Here is a 24,608-nt window from a genome sequence, read left to right on the forward strand (position 1 = left end):
GATGGAGGAACCAACTCCACTTACCTAGCTTTAATCCCCAAAGACACCAACCCTGAGTCATTTGCAAGATTCAGGCCCATGTCATTGTGTAATGCTTCATATAAAATTTTGGCTAAACTGTTAGCAAATTGGATCAAGCCATTGTTAAAAAGACTGATCTCCTCTTCTCAAGGTGGTTTCGTGGAAGGCAGGCATATTCTGGACAATGTAATCCAAGTTCAGGAGACTATACATTCAAGCAAGCAGCGGAATGAGAAAGGTATGTTGATTAAATTAGATATGGCAAACGCCTTCGATAGAGTTGATCGCACTTTCCTTAGCAAAGTCCTTCTCTCCTTTGGCTTTTCAACCCACTTTGTTCATCTTATTAAAGCCTGCATCGACAAACCGTGGATTGCCCCTTTAGTCAATGGCCGCCCTACAAATTTTTTCCAAGCTCAGAGAGGTATCAGGCAGGGATGCCCTCTCTCCCCATTCCTGTACATCATAATGGCAGACTCCCTTAGTCGTAAGCTCACTGCTGAAAGACTTAATGGAAACATTCCGGGTCTCAAACCTTCCCATGGAGCAGATGCCCTGAACAACGCCCTCTTTGCTGACGATTCCCTTCTCCTTGGTGGAGCCTCCACCAGAATAGCCAAAGCTATTGATACTGTACTCAAAAGTTATTGCAGAGCCTCTGGGGCTTTAATCAATGAGAGCAAAAGCGAAGTCTTCAGTTGGAATATAGATCAGCAGGAACTCACTGGCATAACCACTCTCCTCGGATTCAAAGGTCAAGCAACATGGGACAGATTTAAGCACCTGGGTCTCCCCATCATATCTGGAGCCAATAAAAGATCGCTATGGAGCGAAATAATCTCTAAAATCAAAACAAAAATTGCAGCGTGGGGAGGCTACTGGCTGACCAAGGGAGGCAAAGTAATTTTAATTAAATCCATGTTGTCGGCGCTTCCAATATTTCAAGCAGCGTTTCTCCTAGCACCAAGAAATATAATGGAGCAGATCTCCAAACTGCTTAGAGACTTCTTGTGGCAGGGAGGTAAGGGCAATGAAAAAAAATGCATTGGGCGAACTGGGAAGTGGTAAAAAAAACAATGGCAGAAAGCGAGTTGCAAATCAGAGACCCCACTCTCGTCAATCTAGCGCTGGGAGGAAAGATTTTGTGGAAGCTGATCCATGAGCCCTCTCACCCAGCGTTCAAAGTATGGACCCAATAAATCCCTCAGTAACCTGCACAATGCTAATACAGCAAACTGCACGCAGGTGTGGAAATTATGTTTCAGAAGCAGCAACTTCTTCAACAAACAGGTCTACAGGATTCCTGGTAACGGCAAATGCACCCACCTGTGGCTCGACAGTATTATGGGGAAAGAACCTCTGAACAACAACGAGGACATAACAGATCTCAGGGACTGGCTGAAGCAAGCAGGAGTCAACAGCATATATGACCTTTCAAATTGGGATCAACGTGGAGATTGAGCAGGATGGGATTTTCATGGAGTCCCTGGCCGGTTATCCCTTCAACAAACCCTACTCGAAGATCTGCTGGAGGACGTTTCCCTTGTTAACAAATCCATGAAAGATATCTGGGGTTGGGGACAGTCCGGAGTCTACACCACAGCTGCAGGGTACAAAGCTTTGCAGGTCTCAAGAAACAGCAGTCAAACTCCAGCCTTCTGGAAGAATGTCTGGGATTCCCTAGCCTTACCAAAAGTGAATTTCTTCTTCTGGACTCTGGTCCATAATAAACTCCTAACTGGTGATAACATGGAAAAAAGGAACATAGCAGGGCCACATAGATGTGTGTTATGCAGCAACAATTTCGAAACAGCCCAACACCTTTTCTTGGAGTGCATTTTTGCTAAAGAGGTTTGGGGAATCATTTTACAGGAATTTCAGATTTCATTGCCTTCCCAAATCTCTGTCTCAGACCTCTTTGCCTCATGGAGTCTCTTCTATTCCCATCGCATCCCTCCCAAATCATTCTGGCGCAAAATCTGGACAGCACTCCCCAAATATGTTTGTTGGCAGCTTTGGTTGGCCCGCAATCAGCTGATTTTCAGAGAGATGAGGCACTCACCATTGCAAGTAGCTGCAAAAGCTAAATCCTTTCTCCTGGAAGCAGCCCAATAGCAGTATTTTAAAGATGATCCTTTATTACTGCCAAAAGAAAAGAGGTGGCTAGGCCCACTAGTGCCTTATCCGCGTAAGCATCTAATCTCTCCTCAAAAGGTCAATCCGGATTGGCGCATAAGAGACGATGATGACAATTTTCAATCTTGGTGGCGGACTCAAAACTTATCCAAAATTTTCTTTGACGGAGCGTCTAAAGGTAATCCTGGAGCCGCTGGTGCTGGGGGGGTCATCTACTCTCCGGATGGGTTTTCAAAAGATTATTTTAGCTGGGGATTAGGCCAGAAATCCAACAACAAAGCAGAGATTCTTGGGCTCCTCAAAGCTTGCCTTATTGCAAGAGACAAAGGAGTCAAAGACCTTCAAGTTTTCAGAGATTTAGAGATAATAATAAAACATCTAAATTTTGGGACACTGTTTAGCAATGCCAGCCTCAACAAAATTCTAAACAAATTGAAGAGAGTTCTCCTAGACTTTGACATGTGCAAGTTTTATCATATTCTTAGAAAGTCAAACAGTGAAGCTAATCAAATGGCAAACAAAGGCAGCTCTCTTATGAAAGGACTGCTAATTGTAAACAATGAAAGTTTTGTACAAATGCCCTGAAAATCTAGCAGACCAAAATCAGCAGCAGTTAGAACTCTACAATGTAATAGGGGTCGCTCCAGCAAAGACCCAAGATCTTTTCAAATAAATAAATTCTATAATCGTTACAGTTAAAAAAAATCATGGTTTTGTAACAATATCACAATCAAATGACACATACCATATATCACTAAACCCCAAGGGTTAGATCATTCTATTTAACACTTTTCCTAAGGCATATTGTCAATGAAGAAGCCATATTTCACAAGTTTATGTCCAGCTAAGCCACTTGGGGCTAAAAATCATTATAGTGGCCAAAAATTAAGTCTCCCTCCATCTAAATATTATGGGGAAGACAGAGGGATGCTATGAGGTTTTTTTACTTGGGGAAAAACATTTATTAATAATCAGACATATGGAAGAGGATGATGGAGGGATTTTGCAATAAGGTGAGGTGAAAGGAGGAATGCTAAAGGACAATAATCCTCAATCCAAGGTATATTATTCTTCCTCCATTGTTAAGAATATTAATGTGGAGGAGGAAATTTTTTGTCCTATTAAATTAGTTATACCTTCCCATTCCCATTCAAATTCTTTCTCTCCCTCTTAAAAAGGAATAATGGTTGACACAGCTCACAAGAAAAATGAAGGTAAGGATGGTGTTGAGGTTGCAAAATGATGTGGCAGCAAGTACGTGGAGGAAGGTCTAAGTTTTCATGGTAGAGAATGGACCTCACATTCCCATACTCACTTTCCTTTGTCTTAAGGTAATCATTCCAACAAACCATCAAAGGAGGAGGTGGGAATTGATGATATAGTTCGGTAAATTGGAGGATTGTTCAAAGTTAATCCAAAACATTGTAACCATGTAAAGAGAATTTGTTATATGTGGGGGAACTTGAAGATGACTACTGAAATTTTGTATGTGACAAGGATTACAAGGAAGAAAATAATAACACTGGAACATTGGTAAGGGTGAAGAAAAAAAAACTCAAGTGTGTCAAGCTTGGAGAAAATAAGATGAAACTAGTATTGGGACATGATGTGGTAATGAAACACATTCTTTTGTGTTAAGATATAGCTCTAGTTTTAAAAAAAATCATGGGAAGGTCATTTTTGAGAAATATATGAGAATGTGGATAAGTAGGGTTTTCCAACAACAACTTTGATACCCACTGATCTTTCACCTACTGGCTTGTGGGTGGATAAAATTCATCTTCCAATTTGCAAAATACAAATAAATAATACAAAGGGTGAGTAGGATTGGAACAACTCAAAATCATCCCTCAAAGTATAGACATTTTTATTTGACACAATGAGAGAAAGGGTCAATAGTCAACTCATTTCTCTCAAGCTTCATTTAGTCACATTTGAACTATAACAGAAAATGCTCTTAAATTAACTGATAAAAAGTTAGGATGCATGCTTGTTTATTGAATGAATGACGAACCCAGAAATAACTTTTATGGTAAAGGTTTATGTAGAGAAGAATATGGGTGATTGACCACCTTATGGAATTGATATTAATATTGGTTCATATTCATATGTTGAAGAGATTAATTATGTTAAAATATCCTTCAAGTGCTCAATTTTCCACCCCCATGGGCATATTAGAAGAGCACATTTCAACAATATTATCCCAAACAAGGAGATCATATCTAGGATTATAATGGATCAGGAGGAGGGGAGAAGCCATAACTTGTTATATTTTTATACCACCATGTGTGTGAATAAAAATTGAGGGATACAAGTTGTAAGTTAATCAATCCCAAGTTAAAGGAACCTTCAAAACCAATTGAAAAAAAAAAAATTGATTGACATTGTTAGGGTCAGTCAACAATCCAATTCCTTAGAAAGCACCCCTCCTTTGATATTACTCAAGAAGGTCATATGATGTTTGTTTTTATCTTGGTGGAGAAAACAATAGAAATAAGTTGTCTCCACAATAGAGAAAAATACTTAAATTGGTATAAGATAGCTAATAAGATTCCTTCATTGACAGAAATGGAGGGGAATTGTGAATAAGATAGAATTCCTGGAAAGGGTCCTATAACTCTAAATCCCTTTCCTACCTCTTATGGGAGGTGGGGTCGTGAGAAGGTGGGGTGGGGATGGGGTGATATTGCATTAATCAATAAAGAAGTAACATGTGATGCAAAGCTTTTGAATAGAGAATATAGTGACACACCTAGAGTGGGGAAAAAGAAGGTCATTAAAAGGAATAATATGGATCTTATCAATCTGGATATTATTAGCATTTTAAATTCCTCAAAAAAAGATTTCACTCTTGTCCAAAGTAAGAAATATCATATTATACCAACAAAAAAATGGCTTAGTAGGAGATGAGTATCATGGGGTCGAAGGAGGTCTTAGATAGGATCAAACTATAATCCAAGCTACCCTTGGAAAATAATCCTCCCTCAATTTCACTAAGTAACAAGAAGGCAAAGGGATCTATCCAAGTAAGTAGATTACTTTCTAATGCAACACTTCGAGTGGAGAAATCCCATTCAAAGGGTCAAAAATAATTATATTTTTCTATATCATACGATGTATGGGGAGTGCACACAGAAGAAACTCCATAAAAAGGTTGTTAAGTGTATATAAAATAGAATTTAAGATATCCAAGAAACTATGTTAGAGATAAAGAAGGTGTTGAACCTCAGAATTACCCTCTCCTTGACAGCTTTTCTCACCTTTATTTGAATTGGATCCATGGAAAATTATCAGAGTTCTATGACTTTATCAAATCGTGGCAGACTTCAAAAACTTGTGAACAAAGAGCTATCAGGAAGGACCTCCGAATAGTGGCAGTTTGTAGCCAGCAAGGAACGACAAGGACCTCGGTCAAAGCGCGCTGACCGAGGCCCATGGAGACCTGGGGGCTCCAGATCTAATGGCAAAGATTGCCCCCGATGGAAAACTGAATCTGAAGGGAGAATTAAGCTGCGGCATATAAAAGTTTGAAGTCCAATTTGACCGTTGAGTTGGCAGATGAATCATTACGCAAATAACCGAAATACCGAACCGTTTAAGGAAGAGCTGGCGCAGTTCGTGAGAGGACAAGTGGCCACTTCCCTATGAGTTGTTACACAGTGGCAATGACGCAGAGGTAGGGAATTCCAAGCGAACAGCAGCAGGTGATTTGAAGAGGCAGAAGAGGAAGCGAACAATCAGAGGATGGATTGGCTTTAAGCCATGCATAGAAAGAGAATAGAACATGAGGGAAAAGAAGAAGGAGACAGTGAGATAGAGAAGCAGAACGAAGAGGAAGCAAGAAGCAGAGAGTCGAGCTGACTTGCGAAGCTAAGGCAGCATTGAGCAGATAGAAGGCTTGAGAGGTTCAAACAACCCCTGTGAGGATATCTATAGGGAATTGAGTACCAAATTGGACTCATCCCATCCAGACCAGTTGAGGTCGAGACTTGGTAAGGAAGACTCTGTGCACTCTAGTGGCTTGGGGTATCCAAGAACCACCCTACTAACCATCATCTGTTTCAGGAGTCTCAAATTGAGCTCCTCATTGTAAAAACTCTGTTTAAATACACAACAAAAAGAAGGCCACCACTGAAAGTTGGACCAGAGACGTAGCCCAGGAGGATTGGGTGAACTCCTTATTAATTTGTTGTGTTCTTGCATTTGCTTACTGTTTTCCATTCTCCAATGTCTGTGTATTTTGCAATCTGATCAATTTGTTGCCTAAGATAACATAGACACACACCAGCACATGAGTTTGTAATACCTTCATTAACTAATTAACTGAGATCACTCATGAGTGATTTTCAGATCAAGTGGTATCATAGCTCTAGGTTGTTAAGGTTAGACAAGCTTGTGTTGGAGTTAGCTATTGAATGCTAACTAGATCAAAGCTCAAATTAGGCGAAGGAGAGTTGGTCGAAACTAATCCTAAGATTGGAAGAGTCTATCCTCAGAAGACAAAGTCAGAGGAAGGTTCTATGGGACCAGACCCTCAATTCATAGATAGTTTCCTAGCCATAAGGTCCATGGTAGAGGAAATGTATAAGGACTTTAGAAAACATAAGGATGAAGATTCATCAGGCTCCAAACAAGATAAAGGAGAGGAAGAGTCTTTCCTCCATGACCACTCAAAAGGCAAAGGGAAAGAAGAAAGCTTTCTCACACCTCCTAATAGCCCTGAACATAAAAAGAAGGCATATTTGATTAAACTAGATGTTAAATTTGATTTACCTATATATGATGGAGAGTTGAATGCAGAAAAGCTGGACAATTGGATTAGACAAATTGATGTTTATTACAGAGTGCAGAGTATCGACTCGGACAAGAGCAAGATTCAGCTGGCAAGCCTATGCCTTGGAGGCACTGCCTTGGTTTGGTGGGAAGGCAGGACCCAAGATGACATGAAGAGACATGGTAAGAATATCTTTGTCTAGAGTGAATTTGCTTCTGCAATAAAAAAGCAGTTCTATCCATTGGCCTACATGCAGCAAGCCATGATGAGCTGGAAAACTCTTCAACAATTGAAAGGGCAAAGTGTACAAGGATACACCCAAGAATTTAGAAAGAGAACATTGATTTTAGGAATCTCATTAGACTCACCTGAGACTCTTTTGAAGTACATTGGTGGTATACACAGATACATGAGGCACACTATCCTCATGTTTAATCCCACTATTATAGATGAGGTATCTATACAAGCTACTCATCTAGAAGCTAGAGGAAAGAATGGAAATCCAGAAGTTGGGGGATCATCCCAACCCACTGCAAGAAAGAATAAGGAGAACAGAAAGCAGAAATGGAAAGCAAGGGAGGCTAAAACTGCACAGAAGAGCAAGTCTTCATGCACCCACTATAAAAAGGATGGGCATGATGATGAGCACTATTGGATTCTGCATCCAGAGCTGAGACCTAAGAAGTTTGAGGGCAAGAAGAAGAAGACCGCTGCAGCTATTCAGAAAGATTTGGGGTCAGAATTAGGAGATGAAACAACTATTGCAGCCACAGGTTGTCCGCTTTAGAGAACGCAAAAATCAAGAAGCAGGTGCAGGAGTTGTTCGAGAAGGGGTTCATCAAACCTAGCACATCACCATGTGGGTCACCAATCGTTTTGGTGACAAAGAAAGATGGCTCATGGAGAATGTGCATTGATTACCAAGCACTGAATAAGATAACAATCAAAAATCGTTATCCCCTTCCTTACATAGATGATATGTTAGATCAATTGAAAGAAGTTGTTTATTTTTCCAAGCTAGACTTGCACAGTGGATACCACCAGGTCAGAGTTGTAGAACAAGATGCATGGAAGACTGTTTTCAAAACAAAGCAGGGATTGTATGAGTGGTTGGTTATGTCTTTTGGCTTAACTAATGCTCCTGCTACTTTCATGAGATTAATGAATGATGTACTCAGACCTTTTCTTGATGATTTTGTTATTGTGTATCTGGATGACATTCTGATATTCAGCAAAACATGGGAAGAACATTTAAAGCATGTTAAGCAGATATTAGATGTTTTGAAAAGAGAAAAAAACTTTATGTTAAACTCTCAAAATGTGAATTTGGCAAAACATCTTTGAATTATTTGGGACATATAGTCGGGGGTGGTGAATTGAAGATAGATCCCTCTAAGGTGGCAGTCATTGTAAACTGACCTAAACCCAAATCTTCTATAGAAGTCAGGAGCTTCTTAGGAGCAGCACAATATTGGAGAAAGTTCATTTCTAACTTTTCCTTAATTGTAGCTCCCTTACATGCTTTAACAGGATTGAACAAGGTGTTTCAGTGGGGAGGCAAACAGTAAAAAGCCTTCGACACCTTGAAAGAAAAGATTAGTACAGAACTTGTACTAGTACTGCCTGATCTTCAAAGACCATTTTAGATCCAAACGGATGCCAGTGACTATGCCATGGGAGCAATGTTGATATAGCACAGTAAACCCATATGTTATCATTATGAGACATTTAATTCTGCAATAGTTAACTATCCTACATATGATAAAGAATTGTATGCAGTAGTACAGAGTGTGAAAAAGTGGAAACATTACTTAATGGGCAAAGAGACAGTAATACATACTGATCATAAACCACTTCAATATCTACACTCCCAAACTAAGTTGCAACAATCAAGACAGTATAGATGGATGGGTTTTCTACAACAGTTTCATTTAGTCATCAGATATAAAAAGGGCATACACAATAAAGTTGCAGATATGTTATCTAGACCCATTATAAATGCATATACTATACTTAAGCATAATTCTGTGTTATATGAGAGCTACATTGAACAATATCATCAAGATATAGACTTTAAAGATGTATATGCAACTTTAAGTCAAGGCAAGTGAGTAGAAGAATTGGATTATCATGTAAAGGACCGGCTCCTATATCATTGTGGGAAGCTATGCATTCCACAAACTGAAAGAGTAAATATAATTCGAGAAGCACACACTTCTCTAATATCAGGTCACTTTGGGGTAAGTAAAACAATTGCACAGCTGCAAAGATTTTGTTATTGGCCCAAAATGAACGAGACAGTTTCTAGAATGTAAGAGGGTGTACTATGTGTGCTAAAAGCAAGCCCAACAATAGAAAACTAGGCTTGTACACTCCATTAACAATTCCTTCTCACCCTTGGGAAAGTGTTTCTATGGATTTTGTTGGAGGACTGCCTAAATCTAGGAAAGGTCATGATTATCTGTATGTTGTTGTGGATAGGTTCAGCAAAATGTGTATTTTGATACCTTGTAATAAATAGATTACAACTGAACAAACTGCAAAACTATTTTTTCAACATGTATGGGTTCATTTTGGATTACCCACTTCCATTGTATCTGATCAAGACACCTGATTTGTGGGAAAGTTTTGGTCAAGTCTGAGGCAACTGATGGACACCAAACTGAAGAAAAGCACAGCTTTCCATCCACAAACCGATGGGAAAACAGAAGTAGTTAACCAGACAGTGATCCAGTTACTCAGGGGATATTGCAGCAAACATCCTAAGCTTTGGGATGAACATTTGTGTTATGTGCAGCATGCTTACAACCGAGCCAAACATTTTTCTACACAGAGATCTCCTTTTGAGACCTGTTTTGTTTTCATACCAAGGTCTCCTTTGGATTTTGTCTTTGGTAAAGACACCACAGTTGAGGGACACAATGATGTCGACAGGGCAACTAGGTTCATTAAACAGATCCAAGAGATCCACCAGGCAGTACAAGAACGGTTGGAAAAGAGCCAGGCCAAATACAAGGCAAGGCATGACAAGCATCGGATGGAGCATAGTTTCCAAGTTGGTGACCAAGTCTGGCTGTATATCAGCAAGGACAGGATGCAAGGTGAAGGCAAAAAGCTAAAGCCTATCAGGTATGGACCCTTCAAGATACTTGAGAAAATTGGTGAGAATGATTTTCGCCTTGATCTACCAACTTACATGCACATCTACTCAATCATGAATGCAGATTGCTTGAGATTATTTGAACCTTCACTAATTGAGGATCACGTAGAGCAGAGTCAATTGCCTTCTATTGATGACCTGTTACCTAAATATCTTAATGAATTGCAGGAAGACACAGTTCTGGACAGGAAGGTGAGAACGACACGCATGGGAGATGTTGAGTACCTCAGAGTTGGGCTCAAGGGTTCAAAGCCGAGCATTGCAAAGTGGATAGAGATTGGACAAGTGAGACAATTGTACCCTCACTTAGTTGATGCTTGAAAACCAACTTTTGGTGGTCCAAAAGATTTTTCAGTGGGAAGGCCATGATCTGAATTGGATCCATGGAAAATTATTAGAGTTCTATGACTGTATCAAATCATGACAGACTTCAAAAACTTGTGAACAAATAGCTATCAGGAAGGACCTCTGAACAGTGGCAATTTATAGCCAGCAAGGAACGACGAGGACCTTGGTCAAAGCTCGTTGACCGAGGCCCATGGAAACCGCACAAGATGAAAACTAGCAGTTAAGAAGTCTGGATCGGAAAAAGGAGGATGTTTCTGATGCGTGATTAGCGCGCTGGGAAAAACCCCTCGAGAAGGAATAGCCCCGAGTGCTCGGTCACAAGGGAAGCCGAAAACTGTGGGAAAAGCGCTAAAATGACAGGCGGGTCCCGCACTCAAAAACCGGCGGAATATCGGAGGCATATTGGGCAGTAAGCGGATTTGGCAGAGAATGAGCGATTCCATACATTGCATGACGCGTGTCTGGCAGATGAGAGAGAAAACCACCTCTCATCGCGGGCTAACAGTCGAGCAAGTCAATCGCGCGATAAGAGCGAACACCGTAGGATCTAGGGGCTCCAAATCTAACGGCAGAGATTGTGCCCGATGGAAAACTGAATCTAAAGGGAGAATTAAGTTGCGACATATAAAAGTTTGAAGTCCGACTTGACCGTGGAGTTGGCAGATGAATCATTACACAAAGTAACCGAAATACCGAACCGTTTGAGGAAGAGCTGGCGCAATTCGTGAGAGGACAAGTGGCCACTTCCCTCTGAGACGTTACATAGTGGCGATGACGTAGAGGCAGGGAATTCCAAGCAAACAGCAGCAGGCAATCCTAAGAGGCGAAAGAGGAAGCGAACAGTCAGAGGATGGATTGGCTTTAAGCCACGCATAGACAAAGAATAGAACAGGAGGGAAAATAAGAAGGAGACAGAGAAGCAGAACAAAGACGAAGCAAGAAGCAGAGAGCCGAGCTAACCTGCAGAGCTAAGGTAGCATCAAGCAGATAGAAGGCTTGAGAGGTTCAAGCAATCCCTATGAGCATATCTGTCAGGAATTGAGTACCAAATTGGACTCATCTCATCCAGACCAGTTGAGGTCGAGACTTGGTAAGGAAGATTTTGTGCACTCTAGTGGCTTGGGGGATCCAAGAACCACCCTACTAAGCATCATCTATTTCAGGAGTCTCAAATTGAGCTCCTCATTGTAAAAACTCTATTTAAAGACACAATAAAAAGAAGGCCACCACTGAAAGCTGGACCGGAGACATATCCCAGGAGGATCCGTTGCCTAAGATAAAATAGACACACACCAGCACATGAGCCTGTAATACCTTCATTAATTAATTAACTGAGATCACTCACGAGTGATTTTCAGATTACACCTCTTTCCTTTGATTTTCCATAAGATTACAGATCCCAATGAATGATAAATGATAGGTTTTGTCTTAAGGAAGGCATTAAATGATTGACATGTTATATTTTTATGTTTTTGTTATTTGAATAAATTTTTGCAAATTAGTTATAGAACGCAGCCTATTCTGCAGCTAACTGTGTATTTCGTAGCTACTTCCATGGTCTAGCAGGTTCCAGGTGTCAAATGAAGAATCTGGCCACATGGGCATCTCTAGAATTGTCTCCACATGGATTCTATCCTAATCACTCAGACCAAATCGACAAGAAAGTGTTACAGGGAAAAGTGTCTACTCAGAACTGCTTATCCCGCTAAGGTGTGATAGCTACCTCAGAAACAAACAAAGTAAAGCTACTTTCGTCTTTCCTTTATAAAGTATAGATAGAGAGGAACAAAGAAGACCAACCTCTGTCTTGCACTAATCTCCTGGTTCGATTCCTCTCTTCTTTGATAGTCTTTCACTACTTGTTCCCTTACACACCCAGCTTCACAGAGTACCTGTAAGATCACAGTAGCATAGCACTATACAAAGACATGGATATATAATCATAAACAATCTAGGATCAGATGTAAATTGACCATACAAATGCAGCAAACATAAATGACACGAGAGTATGGAGGAAAACTTGAATAGATTTTATTGATAAACAAGAAAAAACCAAGAGGAGTTACAACCAGTTGTTCTGACCCAGCATCAACCTCTCAGCAAGGAAGCCCCTCTTAACCTCATACAAAGCTTAGATCACCCAACAATCTGATGTTTGTCTCAAGAAACCAACAGCAATTCCTTACAATATGAAAAATTCCAGCCTCTGGATCTCTGGGATGAGGGATCCATATATAGATATCTGTAAGGGAGATGAGTCAGCTTATGATTCAATTAGTGTCTTCCCTCTGATAGTTCTTGCTTCCACTTGGAGATTGATGATCTCTTACTCATCCTTGGTCGAATTCAGAGAGGCAAGTGTCACAGGAGAAGTTTTTGGAAGCTTCCATTGCCTCTCCACCTCGCGGAATGACACTGCCATTTGTCATTTCTCGCCCATCGCACCCCATAGAAGGGATTTTTGAAATGCAACGCACCCTCACAGTGTACTTAGGTGAGATGCAACGCACCTGGCCTGTGGAGTAGCTGAAATGATCCTGTTTTGACCAATTCTGAGCAGTTTTTCATGGAGAACTTCTGGGAGAAGCTGTAATCTGTTGACCTTGTTCCTTTAGGGGTTAGAACAACACTTTTAGGGACTTAGAATCCCTTGGTTTATGGACATTTCATGCTTGGGGTTGTAGTGCCCAAAAATGTCTATAACAGTTGCCCCCTAAAGCATGAGGTCGTTAATCTTTTGATGTCGGGTGAAATGCTTTATTATGAGGATCCGAAGTTCTTTCAAGCTAGGAGGAGACCTGTAATAAGATACAATACAATACATTATCTTCATAATATTTTCATGATCTAGCTGAGGCGGGCATTCCCATGCTCAGCTTTATAAATTCATTTTCATGTACATAGGACAGAAAATCGTTTGAGTGTAGATTGATGATTCTGATAGAGCCATCATCCCTTTGATTGAATGATTATCTGTGCAGCAATGATGTGCATTTGATGTCTTTATTTTCCTGAATATATATCGCAGCCCAGATGGATGAAACTAGATCCGGGGTCTTCAATCTCATTCAATCTTCACTCGAAGTACAAGTCTATCCATGTGAGAGATGTTCTGAAGTCGAACATGGAAAGACATCGCTTGATTACCAGCCAATGATATAAGTTGTTAACAAGCGCGAGAGGAATCACTGATAATGATAATGACCCTCAAGGTACTGCAGTACAATTCACGTGGTGTGAATAAAGGACTTGGCGTCGAACACCACGCAAAATCTTTCGGTCGAAGGTCATTGATGTAAACCTGTCACCGGAAGTGAGAAACTTGACATTAAGGCATGCAAGCTTCAAAGTACTGAATGGGGTGTTCCTAGATCAACTTCTTGGATAATGAGCTGATGTCGACAAGAATTGATCCGTCACAGGAGGGCCTTAATGAATCCCACATCAATGACGCGGAACGGAGCAAATGATTTTAATGGAGGTGAAAACGATCTGGTGATATAAGGTTCAGGGTGGCGGTCATGAAAGAATGGAGTATAAATGTATTGTAGTGGGTGAGACACAGGTGAATTCTCTGAATAACTTCTCTTGAACATATCGGCGACACTGACGTGATGGATTGGTAGCATTAACCCCAAATGTGGATGGTATGATGGGACCATGGTGATGTGACCGGTGAATGAAACAACCCAACCCGACTTGGATGCGGAGTGAAAGTGTCATGTTCAAGAGCGACTTGCTACCAACAAAGTTTCTTCAAGTTTTCTTCCCAATTTTTCCCCAGTCATTGCTGACCAATACCTCTTTATTTTTATCAAGCTTGAGGAGGAGAACATATGCTTGTTCTATAATTTTCCCTTCGGGCAAACCCATCGCTATGTTTTAACGAGCCTAGCGATAGTGAAACTCGTTCTCGTCTATAGACAAGTTTGTCGCTATTAAAATTTCACCAAGTTTAACGACAAAGATAACTCGGTCCTTTTCAATTTTAGAGAGTCTAAAAAGGAACGTAAAGGAAACTCCAAAATTCCTTTTTCGTCATCTAATCCCTTAAGTTCGAAAAAGTATAAAACAATACAGAAGGGATGAATTTTCGATACTTTTAACGAGCCGAACAAAACAAGCGCTCGATCTTTTTGTGTAATAATCCCTCAGGTCCAAAAAGATTAAAATTTAGAGGAGGGATAGCACTTCCGGTCCCTTTAACGAGCTGGAGAGGCCAATGGCTCGGCAATCTTTTCATATTTTACGAGTCAATTGAAAAGAGCTTAAAGGAGACTCGTCTTTTGAGGAACGAGTGATAAAAATGGGTAGCAGCTGATTCCAGGTAAGGTTTGGAATTTTCCAATCATGGCAGTGTTACAAGGATGGCTAGCGGGATCACTCTTCGCAGCTGTTCCTCAAAAGGGGTAAACAATCAAATGGAGGTGAAAGATCGGCCAATACAGAGTGGAGGTGATGATGAGAACACGACCAAGGCTTTAAAGGCTGAAGTACTACATTCACGATGGTTATTTACCGGGAAATAGTTCATTTTTTAATGAGCTTAAATGCGGGGAGAAACATTTGCTCATGACTTATGTTTATTTTTTAACGAGCTTGAACTATGTGCTAAAACTACTCGATGCGGGTTTATTTTTTAATGAGCTTGAACCCTGCAGTAACACTGCTCGTGGTGGGTTTATTTTTTAACGAGCTTGAACCCTGCAGTAACACTGCTCGTGATAAGTTTGCATGCCCCCAACATAATAATGCAAATCGAGGTGCATGCCCCCCAAGCTTCATTGCATTCAACTCGGTGGTTGGAATGAAGGTTTACCTTTGAGATCTTTGAAAGACTCGACTTTGAAAAGGGAGTCGTTTAATTTTTTAATGAGGTTGACACAGTAAAAGAACTATCCTCATGACTCCTTGTTTCATTTTTTAACGAGGTCGACACGAGATAAGAACCATCCTCGAAATCCACCATCTTTACAGTATTTGATAGAAAATCAAAAACGGATGGATGATTAAGGTTGCTAGAATAATCTTCGTGGTAATCTGGAAGATGGGAGGGATGGTGGTAATCATCCCATGGTGCCCCTTCAATTACCATTGATTGAACAATTCCTTCGTCGGTGTCATGCACTCTCGACCAAGGATATGAAGGGGTGCCATATTCCTTAGACCTATCTATCCAAACACTCGATGAGCGTTGATTCGGGTTTGCCACCCAAGATAGGAACATTGATTGCTACAATATTTCCGTTGGGCTTAGAGGCAAAACCATCGCATGATCCATGTTGATATCGTTTTCTGAGATCTTTTAAGAAGATATCATGTTGCAGGTTCCTACCGACGCTACTTCCGCCAAATTGATTGGATGTGGAAGGGAAAAAGTCCCCATTAATTCAGGGTCTTTTAGTAGGCCTACTCTGATATTTTTAAGCGAATGGGGGCTTCCATGGATCATAGGAATGCTTCCCGTAACTTGAGAACCATTGGGGAGGAAGTTTTGTTGATCGACGATTGTAATCCCTCCTTGAAAGGGAAATGCAATCTTCCTAAAATAGGTCGACAGAACGGCAGCCATAGCATATATCCATGGCCTTCCTAGTAGGATGTTGTAATCGAGATTTCCGTCGCTTACCTCAACATCTATTTCTATTGTTTTTCCTCCTAGTTCAACCTTCAAGTTACTTAGAATACCATATGGGGTATATTTTCTTCCGTCGAATGCTTTTAATGTCATTGAAGATCATGACAAGGTTGGAGATCCTAAAGTTTTCCAGCAACTCATCGACATAATTCACGTAGATGCCCACTCATCAATAATTGTTCGATGAAAAGTTTTGTTGAGGGCTTTCACTTGAACAAGGAAATCTAGTTGAGCTGGTAATTGAGGATCGTATCCTTTATGATCGAAGGATACAAGATTGGAATCCTTTGGGTCTATCCCACCAATGGCCGATAATAAAGTCTGCTTTTGGGATGGGCAATTTTGTAGTACTTCAAGAGTCGACATAGCGGATTGCGATTGGGCCAAATCTTCCACTATATTATAATGCTGTGCTGCTCTAGCACGAGGATTAAATGTCGATTTGTGCACTACTCCCTTTGGCGGTTTTATTGTCAGTTCAGGAATGATGGGCGGTGCAACTTCTGCCGAAGTTGTTGTTGAACTACTAGGTTGATCTTTATCCTTGTTGTTCGACAGTTGTGGATTCCCATAATCTTTGTTCCTTGTCGATATCAAAGCATCATTTTGTTGTTTTGAAACCGACAACATTAGCACTTGAGACGGGGAAGCATTTCCACTGTCAACCAGATTTGTTCCTGGATTTGGAAACGGATCAGTTAACACTGCGGAGGTTTTTGAATTCTTGAAGAATTTTTTAAGCTCAGCTCTGTGTGGACAATCTGTGGTCCAATGATCCTCATCACATATAAAGCATGGATTTTTTGGTTTCCTATTTCCAGGAGGGTTTGCAGAAGATTTTTCAGGAGATGATTCTTCCTTTTTCTTCTTCTTCCCTTTGCCTTTCTTCTTGCCCCCTGGTTGCTTGGTTTCTTTGCCTTTATCTGTCAATACGGCATTTACTTCCGAAGCAAGAAGTTCATCTTTTGCATTTTGACCTGAAATCTTACGGGCCTTTTTGGATGTAGCCTTTGTCGATTTCGTGTCTGTTGCGCCAATCACGCCATCGTCGACATGAGAGTCATTGTTTGATTTAGGAGGAGGAGGAACTGAGAATTCCAGTCTAGGGGTGTCAGGTATTTTATCGTAGAGCGTGCCAGACTGAGTGTAAATCAAGTCCAAATATTGCGCACGAGCGATAACTTGCTCTTCTATTACGACCCCCCCTTTGCCACATCTTCCGTGATGGAAGGTAGTAATGACTTGATAAACCATTCAGCTAAGAGCTGATCGGGAACATATGTTTTTACCATTCTACGACGACGTCGCCACTCATGTATATGATCAGATATGTGAGTGGCCGTCGTTTGTTTGAAGTTGGTAAGGAGTTCCGTTCCCGTTTCGTACCTTATCGATAATTGAAAATGGGTTAAAAAGGTTGTGGCTAGGGTACTGAAGTTGTCGAATGAAGCTCTAGGCAATTCAATGTACCATTTTGCTGCCGGACCAGTCAACGTCCTCTAAAAAAGGCGAAATCGAATCATCGTTTAGGGTGTTTGATGAACACCACAGATGAAAGGTCATCACATGATTCGATGGATCTTCACCTGGATTTCCATTAAATTTAGGAATATCTGATGGAATTTTATGCGGAATCGCTGGCCACCAAGGGGCGTAAGCGATTGGATCGTTTGTTAACCGATTTAAATCAGGTAACTCTAAAGTTGCCACGAAGGGTAACTGTTGATTCAGGTTAGGTGAAGCATACCCAAGATAAGATGGGATTGCCTGAGCAGTTGGTCTTTGCAAACCGGCATAATGCATTTGATGCTGGTAACTTTGGTAAGGTTGGTGGGCATGACCATTGTAAAATGGTTGATTTTGACCGTTTTGAATAAACGGCTGCCCACTATTTGCAAAGATTTGTCGCTCAGAACCTTGGTATACTTGTTGGAATTGCGGTTGTTGGTATTGTACTAGCCATGGTTGTGAAGCCATGTGTTTTTGCCTGATACTAACAGTTTGACCAAGATGAGGGGTAATTGTACCCGTCTGAACCTGTGTCATTCCACCAGTCAGCGATTGTGGTTGAGTCACAGGGTCAAGTGGTTGTTGCATTACAACCTGAGAAACCTGAGGTTGGCATACAACAGGCAGCGCTTGAACTTGTGACACCGTCACAATAGCTGGCGTAGTTGGTATACTTGACATAGGTAAGCATTGTTTCATCGAATATACAACTCTTGGCTGTTGAGGTAGTATCGGTACCCAACCGCTCGAAGTAATTCCAGCATAACCCGAATTTTGTTGTGAACTCCTGTATGGTTGTCCTCCCGGAGGGGATAATGAAAGGGCATACTGCACCCCATACGGTGGAAATCCAGAACTCAAGGGAATGGTTTGCCCTTGAGGGCCGGACTGCCCAAATTGACCTCCAAATGGATCAATTTGTTGAGACTCAACATAAGAGTTTCCCGATATTATTCCGGATGAACAAACAGAAACAGACCATACCTTCAAAATGGCCCCTGAGTGGGCTCCTTCTAGCAATTAAGAGCTAGTTGGGATAGATGGTATACCGGCGAACATTGTTGGAGTGATAGCAGGGAGTTCTGCCTTCACTGTGTCAGACAACACAGTCCTAGATGTTGACGGTTGCTTAGACATTTCTAGTCTATCCAAAAGATTACCTAGCGATTCTACAGGAGCTTCCGTTGGCGGTAGACTAACTTCTGACGAAGAAGGATACAGAGTGATCCCGACTCCAAATTGCGATGGAGTACTAGTTGGAGGATCTTCCACAATCTCTTCTATGGCAATCAAACCAGGTGGAAGGGGTAGACCGTCAGGTCCGTAGAATATTTCTGGTGCCGAAGAAGGTATGGAATCGGCAGCGACAGATGTTTGAGGAGCAAGACTCTCTGAACCGGTTGTAAATGGAACTGGTTCGGTAACACAAGTGTTTACCCTCAGACTAGGATCAGTACTACTATCCTTCTGTGGCTGCTAAACTTCTTCTGTAGAGGCAGGGATTCCAGAAATGTTTGGAGTAACCAGAGTCTTTGATGTTGTTGGAACACTTGTTCTAACTTTCACAGGAGATTTGGAACCGGTTAAACGAGTTCGCTTTGTCCGTACTAGCTTCGATTCCGGAGGCAAAGACGATTGACTCGTAAGCCTCCGCGAACAACGGGGTTTCAATTGACTTTCTTCCACGATTGCGGATTACTTGATCAACTAAAAATAAAGGGGAAGTATGTTTCCGTATTAAATGAATTTTAGATGCTTTGACACAACTTGTTTTTTCAATTTTTAAGAGTCGAGAAAAAACAAAAGATGACTCTAGTCTCCTTCGATTTTTAATGAGCCTGAAGTGACAAGTGCTCAGATGGACCTTTTCTGTTAAAGAGTCTAAAAAGGAATGAAAGGGACTGCTCTGGAAATCTAGGTAGAGGGATTACCAAACCAATCGCAAAACTGCATAATACTTTTTACGGTACGGCAGTCAATCTTCCCGAATGTTGTGTTCAGTGCATTGCGATCAATAGGGCGGCAGACACGGCTTCCTATGGATAAAGGATTAAGCCTATTGTGGTCTCCCAAAATATACTTGACGGTACGTGGGAGCACAAGTCCGTACTGGCACTTATCGTCTCAAAGTGGAGGAATCACCCAACCATCAGTGAGAACAACAGTTACCAGGCTTTACGATGCCGGAATACGTCTCTAGCCTAGACTTCTAAATGTTGTGTGTTAAGTTCCAAAGCTTTGTTAGATTCATTGAATTTATTTTATAGTTGATCTTGTTTATGAAGTTTGTCTTTCAGGTTCACCGCGAGATGTAGATGTAATTCCTAAAATGCAATCTAAGATGATAAACAATCTTTTTATATTCTTTGTGCAATGAAAATCCTAGCTACTAAGGAAAGAAAGACATAATTCTTTCACAAAGAGCAAAGAGCACACTCTAAATGCACTTTCCTAAATCAAACCAATCAGACTGTCTAAATGCAAATGCACATGCATGTATTTGTTTTCGACTTTCTTAGTATATGAATGATAAGAAGAAAGTTGATGCACAAAGCTGAATTTCTTTTCAAGCGACAAATATCAACAAGTTTCTTTTCGAAATCAAAAATGGAGACGATCACAACACCTTACAATTTTGAAATGAATACTTGTTTTGACACTAGAAAAATTACAAATTCAGACCAAAAACAATAGTAACAGGATAATCGACTATCAACAGCAATCAAACTCTTTCCTACGATTGAAATCGACACTTGTGACAGTTTCAAATCAAAGGACGACAGTACGATTACGCTACTTTTTCAAAGGAGAACTGAAAATGACCCAACAAACACACAAAAACATTTACAGTTCTTTTATACAAAGGAGGCGGAATAACAGCAAGGAAAAGGGGTTTCAAACAGACATATACTGATCACAGGCAGCAAAATTCATGAATAGAACTGGAAAGAATGAATCACAGAAGCCAAAACTGCACAAAGCCTAGCCTGATCAGCGCACCTGCAACATAGGGAATTTGAAATGCAGCGCACCTTCTACACTCGGGAAATGCGCTGAATTTCAGATTCTCAGAACAGTACCTGCGTTGGACCAGAAACGAGAATTTGCTTGGGTTTCGGGTCACAGTTTGCAGTTCAGTTCATGGGTTTTGGCCGAGCAAAAGGTAATCAGTAATTCAACAATCAGGGGTAGATCTAAGGAGGATCTAAGAGCTATCACAAGGGCAATCAGAGAGTTTGTGAATCAGTTGTTTAAATCATAAACAGATCCCGTAGATGGACTGAAGTAGCATTTATCTACTTTGAATTTGCTATGGCAAATGCAGTTCGAATGCTACCTGTAAGTTTATGAAATAGACAACAAGGAAGATAAACAAACAAACTAATTCGTCCCCAGCGGAGTCGCCATTTTGTTACAGGGAAAAGTGTCTACTCAGAACTGCTTATCCCACTAAGGTGTGATAGCTACCTTAGAAACAAACAAAGTAAAGCTACTTTCGAAGTATAGATAGAGAGGAACAAAGAAGACCAACCTCTGTCTTGCGCTAATCTCCTGGTTCGATTCCTCTCTTCTTTGATAGTCTTTCGCTACTTGTTCCCTTGCACGCCCAGCTTCACAGAGTACCTGTAAGATCACACTAGCATAGCACTATACAAAGACATGGATCTATAATCATAAACAATCTAGGATCAGATGTAAATTGACATACAAATGCAGCAAACATAAATGACACGAGAGTATGGAGGAAAACTTGAATAGCTTTTATTGATAAACAAGAAAAAACCAAGAGGAGTTACAACCAGTTGTTCTGACCCAGCATCAACCTCTCAGCAAGGAAGCCCCTCTTCACCTCATACAAAGCTTAGATCACCCAACAATCTGATGTTTGTCTCAAGAAACCAACAGCAATTCCTTACAATATGCAAAATTCTAGCTTCTGGATCTCTGGGATGAGGGATCCATATATAGATATCTGTAAGGGAGATGAGTCAGCTTATGATTCGATTAGTGTCTTCCCTCTGATAGTTCTTGCTTCCACTTGGAGATTGATGATCTCTTACTCATCCTTGGTCGAATTCAGAGAGGCAAGTGTCACAGGAGAAGTTTCTAGAAGCTTCCATTGCCTCTCCACCTCGCGGAATGACACTGCCATTTGTCATTTCTCACCCATCGCACCCCATAGAAGGGCTTTTTGAAATGAAACGCACCCTCACAGTGTACTTAGGTGAGATGCAACGCACCTGGCCTGTAGAGCAGCTGAAATGATCCTGTTTTGACCAATTCTGAGCAGTTTTTCATGGAGAACTTCTGGGAGAAGCTGTAATTTGTTGACCTTGTTCCTTTAGGGGTTAAAACAACACTTTTAGGGACTTAGGATCCCTTGGTTTATGGACATTTCATGCTTGGGGTTGTAGTGCCTAAAAATGTCTATAACAGAAAGCAAGCTCAAGATCGTATTCAAAGGTGGAGTCAAACATATGATACCCGGAAGTAATAGGACTCTTCTTCTGCTCTTTCGTGGTTAATCAATAAATCTAACAGTTCTGTTGCAAGAAATAACTCGGATCAGCCACCTGTGTTAACAGTTTTGTTGCAAACATCTCGCTCGAATTTAAGTCACCTGACGTTTACACAGTTCTGTTGTAATACGTATGAACCACTTGTAGCCAGTTCCAAAAAGATAGATATGATTATTTCCTTTTAAATTCAGGTTGTACGAGGGGGGTTCAGAGAATTTTATGTATTACGTTTAGACTTCCAGCTGTATTTTGACAAAACTTCTTTCTTTTCTATAATATAAGTCATGTGTTGACCAATGATCGTTTAAGAGAGCATTTTTCAATCAGTTAGCAGCTCAACCAATCAGTTGCAGAGGGCCCAACAATGAAGGAGGTTTTATTTCCATTCATTTTCTATTTAGTTTTAATTTCATTATTTGCTTTTAGCAGTATTTCTAACTTAGGTTGATTTATGTTAGTTTTGATCAATAGCATAATGTTAAAACTCAATTGTTCAGTCTTGTTCTTCCAACACATTTCATGAAAGGAAATGATTTTGTTTCTAAATAGAGTAAGGTTGAAGTAATGAGAATGCACTGTTGTCTAGCTTACTCACTATTTTGTTATTTATTTTCTAGGACAGATTTGTCAATCCACTGCGTTAATCAATATTTTTTATCACCATCTCAAGTTGATACTCATCCTAAACTAAATGGTTAAACATTCACTTCACACAATGGTTGAAATCAATTAGTTACCTTTTGCATGTTTCATTTAATTCTCTAGATCATAAAGTACAGAAAGTTGCTTATATCCCATCTCAAGAAGGTTATCTTTGAAAATTGAAGGTTAGAGTAACTAGAAGTACTTCAGTTGATCTCATTTCTGTATTTATTTCAACATGCATTACAATTTTCTCTTAATTTTAAGAATTAGATTCATGACTTAGGATTAATGACGAGATATGACAGATGCTCTGTTTTTCTTTTCTTTAAATTGGATTTTGACTAGTTTCAATCTGTTCACCTTTAGGAAGTTAGATTCAGTTTTCATAGTTCAGATTGTACATCATTAGGAATCAAAGAGAGAAACCCCAAAACAATATAAAGATACAAAACAACGATGTAAGAACGGTTAACTAAGCACGTATAGTGCACTACACTTCATCAGCTTACAAACCTCGGTTGATCATTTATGCAAGCAATTTAGGACACTAAATTGAAGAAATAAGAATTCACATTATAAGTGTTTGAGCAAATGCAATAGGAAAGAAGAATTCACATTTTTGGAAAATTACGTGAGGACATGCAATGATTTTGCAGTGGGGGTATGTTGAACCTCAGAATTACCCTCTCCTTGACAGCTTTTCTCACCTCTTTCCCTTGCTTTTCCATAAGATTACAGATCCCAATCGATGATAAATGATAGGTTTTGTCTTAAGGAAGGCATTAAATGATTGACATGTTATATTTTTATTTTTTTGCTATTTGAATAATTTTTTTCAAATTAGCTACAGAACGCTGCCTATTTTGCAGCTAACTGTGTATTCCGTATCTACTTCCATGTTCTGGCAGGTTCCAGGTGTCAAATGAAGAATCCTGCCACATGGGTATCTCTAGAATCGTCTCCACATGGATTCTATCCTATTCACTTAACCCAGATCGACAAGAAAGCAAGCTCAAGATCATAGTCAAAGGTGGAGTCAAACATATGATACCTGGAAGCAATAGGACTCTTCGTCTTCTCTTTCATGGTTAATCAATAAATCTAACAGTTATGTTGCAAGAATCAACTCGGATCAGCCACCTGCTTTAATGGTTTTGTTGCAAACATCTCACTCGAATTTAAGTCCACTATAGCTGATCAAACATTTACACAGTTCTGTTGTAATATGTATGAGCCACCTGTAGCTAGTTTTCCTCAAAGACAATTATGATTATTTCCTTTTAAATACTGGTTGTACAGAACTGAGGGGGGTTCGGAGAATTTTATGTATTAAGTTCAGACTTCCAACTCTGTATTTTGGGACTTCGTTCTTTTCTATAATATAAGTCATGTGTTGACCAATGATCATTTAAGAGAGAATTTTCAATTAGTTAGCAACTCAACCCAGTCAGTTGCAGAGGGCCCCTGCACTGAAGGAGGTTTTCTTTCCATTCATTTTCTATTTAGTTTTAATTTCATTATTTGCTTTTAGCAGTATTTCTAACTTAGGTTGATTTATTTTAGTTTTGATCAATAGCATAATGTTAAAACTCAATTTTGCAGTCTTGTTCTTCCAACACATTTCATGAAAGGAAACGATTTTGTTTCTAAATAGAGTAAGGTTGAAGTAATGAGAATGCACTGTTGTCTAGCTTACTCACTATTTTGTTATTTATTTTCTAGGACAGATTTGTCAATCCACTGCGTTAATGAATGTTTTTTATCACCATTTCAAGTTGATACTCATCCTAAACTAAATGGTTAAACATTCACTTCACACAATGGTTGAAATCAATCAGTTACCTTTTGCATGTTTCA

The sequence above is a fragment of the Pinus tabuliformis genome, chromosome X, assembly GCF_031772625.1.
Source record: "Pinus tabuliformis cultivar Carrire ecotype Pingquan chromosome X, CPIR1, whole genome shotgun sequence".
NCBI lineage: Eukaryota > Viridiplantae > Streptophyta > Pinopsida > Pinales > Pinaceae > Pinus > Pinus tabuliformis.